This window comes from Miniopterus schreibersii, assembly GCF_964146895.1.
Source record: "Miniopterus schreibersii genome assembly, chromosome: 3".
Classification (NCBI taxonomy): Eukaryota; Metazoa; Chordata; class Mammalia; order Chiroptera; family Miniopteridae; genus Miniopterus; species Miniopterus schreibersii.
This window is the reverse complement of record NC_138103.1, coordinates 3,804,997-3,808,633: the sequence shown is the minus strand read 5'-3', so window position 1 is coordinate 3,808,633 and position 3,637 is coordinate 3,804,997. Positions and strand designations below refer to the sequence as shown.

The following is a 3,637-nucleotide window of genomic DNA, read 5'->3' as shown; positions in this document are numbered from 1 at the left end:
CGAGCACAGGGGAGGGGAAAATGGGCATGGCAGGAAGTGACGTAAGGGAACGAATTTAGGTCCAGGTGGCAAAAGCCATTCAGCGCACGCTTTGGACGGGAGCCGCCCAAGGTTGGTTTGGTTTTTGCATGGATGTATTGAACAAGAAGCTTAACAATTGGAAACGGTGCCAGCCAGCTCTGTCGTAGCTCCCAGGTAACAGCTATAAATTCCGTACCCACCGACGTGCCGTGATCAATGTGAAAAAACCCTCAAACAGGCAAACAGCTCATCTGATCTGAAATCCGAAGCTATTTCATTCAAAATATGTTACATGTTACAGGGAGCGTGGTTATAAACGGTGTTTACAGGCTCACGTGAGGGCTAAAGCATTTCTGCTTTGCTCAAGCTCCTTAAATATTTATAGCGAGATCAACATTATAACGCCAATAAAGGAATTTTTTAAAAGCCCGAACAGTAAGGGATGTAAACTATGTCCTCCCAGCGAACACAGGAGAATGTAACAGCCTGTGCTAGGGACTCGCTAACGTGGAAAGAGAGCCTCTTCAAAAGGCTGATGGAATAATGTGTGCTCGTTATTTATTTATTTATTTATAAATATATCTTTATTGATTTCAGAGAGAGGAAGGGAGAGGGAGAGAGAGACAGAAGCATCAGTGATGAGAGAGTCATTGATCGGCTGCCTCCTGCACGCCCCCAACTGGGGGTGGAGCCCACAGCCCGGGCATGTGCCCTGACCGGGAATCGAACCCGGATCTCCTGGATACTAGGTCGACGCTCAACCGCTGAGCCACGCCCGGCCGGGCCTTCTCGTTATTTTAAAAAGAAAAAGAAAGAAAGCAACAAACAAACAAACAAAAAACCAATACAGAATAGTTTTTAATGAAAAACAACATTCTTGCCCTACCCCTTGCCACTCTCAATCCCATTTCTCAGAGGAGCCGATTTTAACTCTTTTTGAGTATTTCTCCCAAGTGGTTACCTCAATATCTCTAAACAGCCTGTGAAAACTGCTATTTCTTGGTTTATCTCGTGGACACTGTCTTTTGACTGCAGCTCTGATGGACAGGAATTTAACTCAGTTGTCACGGCACCCTTCCTCTCTCCCACCTTCCTGCTATAATTATCTTATCGGTATGTACCTTTGCAATTTTAGAAAGAAATTTAGGACAACATTTTAAATTTGAGGCCCTTGTAAATGTGAGGCCTATGACCACCCTGGAGGAGGTCGGGTGGCCGTGGGAGGAGTGAGCCGCCCGTGAGGAAGAGTGAAGCTTGGCGGCATCCTCCATCCCTCTTCCTCCGAGGCGGCAGCACCTTCTCTGGGCTCTGCCTTCCAAACATACCAGAGCCTGACACGCCTCCCACCGCCTCCGACGCTTCCCTTCCCGGTTGCTGAAATGCCTCCTGATGGGCACCCTTTTCCTGCTCTCACTTCTCTGCGAAAGGACCTTTTTATTTTAATTACTTTTGCTTTTTTGTTTTCCACCAGTAGATGAAACAATTTTTATTTCATAGTTGTCTTTAAAACCACAAAGACACTGTGCTCTTCATCTGGAAACATCAGTACAGAGCACTCTGCTTGCTAGAGGATGTTACATAGACCCTTTCCAAGAAAAACGCATCCCATGATCTGGTCTCAGTGGAGTTGCTTGGAAAACCTCACATCTGGACCAATTCCTAAAACATACTGTTCCCCACTGCATCTTTTGGTTCTGAGTATAGATTATTGTCATCAGTACATGTGCCTGCGTCCTTGCACGTGATAATGCACATATAGATGGGGTTACCTCTCCCTGCTGTTCCTGCAGGCTCACGGCAGGTGGAGCAGGTGGAGCAGGTGGAGCAGGTGGAGCAGGTGGAGCAGGTGGAGCAGGTGCAGCAGGTGGAGCAGGTGGAGCAGGCTGTGCCTTTCCCTGTGCCTTTCTCCAGGCCTCCCAGGAGTGGAGACACCTCGTCCTGTCAACTCAAGTCTTTAAGAATCCAATGGAAACATTCTCTGCAGTGAGGTCCTGCTCTGCAGGACGTGTCTCCTTAAAGCACGCAGACCATGCTTGACCAGGTCACTCAAACTGCACTCCAGACACTCAGCACAGGTCTCTCCAAGGAAGTCCGAGCTGGTTGGGAATGGGCGTCAATGGACCTAGCTCTGCAGTCAGAATAGTGAGCAGATAGACAGGCCTGGGAAAGATGAGGGCCCACAGCATCATAACCGGCAACGAGCAGCCCAGCACCGACGGCCTTCGGCCACATCTGTGCATTGGTGTCTGGGTCCTGCTCCCCATTGTATGGTTTCAGTGAAGCTGCAGATATAAGACGAGACACAGGATGATCTGTCAAATACAAATCTGGGATCCAAACACTCCTGGTGCATAAAACTACACAACGGTCTGGCACCAGCAGTAAGTCCCGCCATCGAGACACAACATGGAGAATGTCTGCTGAGCTGCAAACTCCACCCTGCTCCCCTCAGCGCAGCCAACTGCACGGGTGTCTGATTCCAGACCAACTGTGGCTGAGCCTTGTTTACAGCTTCCACTGCATATTCAATGTGATGAATCCTGCCCCAGGGGCTCCAAACACTGACATCATTGTCATACTGGTTGCGAAACATGGTTCCTAAAGGGAGCTGGCTGTCGCCTCCTGCAAAGCTGCAAATCAAGGAGTGATGTGGATGCTCCCGCTCAGCGAAGGACCTTCCACAGTGTGTCGGGGTACGTCACTCTTCTGCCCTAAACTCTCCATGGCTCCCACTGCTCTCAGTCAGATTGGCTCTCCACCACCCCTGGGCCGCAGCCCTGAGCTCACCCCGTCACTGGCTCCTTGCTCACTCTGATGTCCCTCAACCAATCCAAGCACACACTTCGCTCCTCTGTCTGGAATATTTTTCCCCCAGCAGTCTGAGCTCGAGCGGGAGTGGCAGTAAGTAGTAAGTATGAGAAATGCCAGGGGCAGGCTGTTTTTTGAGGGAGTCTGGCAAGGGAGGAGGGAGGACAAGGAGTATTAGGGAGAGGCAGGATGGAGGTGAGACTTAACAGTCAGATGGCATGAGTTTTGGTTAAAGGAGAAGGAGCTGTGGGAAAGAGAGGGGCTATGAATCCAAGAAAGAGAGAAAAGTTACTGTGGAGAGAATGTCCCTAAGGAGGGAGTGGGCATACGATCAAAAGCATGAGTGGATGAAACAAAATTAATTCACAAGTTCATGCTTGAAAACCATCATTTTCTCTCTGAGATAGAAGTCAGGGTCTACTCCCAGGGGAGTGGGCTAACCTAGGAAGCAAGAGGAGAGGGCAGTGTGGGTTCGAATTATACCAGCTGCTGAGAGGAACAGGAGGGGGTGATCAGGAGCACTGAAAGGGTTGCCCTGCCTGCTGAGGGCCAAACAAAGTAGGAGACCTTGAATTTGAAGCATCCCCCCCGTACATGTTTGCATGGTTTGCCCCCACTCCCCCCGCCCAGTAATGCTTGGCAATCCATGTGTTGTAATAATGAAATAAAAATAATCACTAACATTTAGAGAGGATTATCATTTTCCCCATTTTACAGATGAGAAAACTGAGGCACAGAGAGGTTACACAGCCAATCAGTGATTGTATTAGGCAGGGTTCTCCTGAGAAACAGAACCAATAGAATATAT

The 3,637-nt window shown here is 49.1% G+C and overlaps 1 pseudogene across 1 annotated transcript; it reads right to left on the bottom strand.

The window, feature by feature from the left end:
* Positions 1-1,967: 1,967 nt before the first annotated feature.
* Positions 1,968-2,614, bottom strand: LOC308554454 (proteasome subunit alpha type-1 pseudogene; annotated as a pseudogene). The gene has a single exon. The product of its transcript is annotated as a proteasome subunit alpha type-1 pseudogene (transcript).
* Between the last annotated feature and the right edge of the window lie 1,023 nt (positions 2,615-3,637).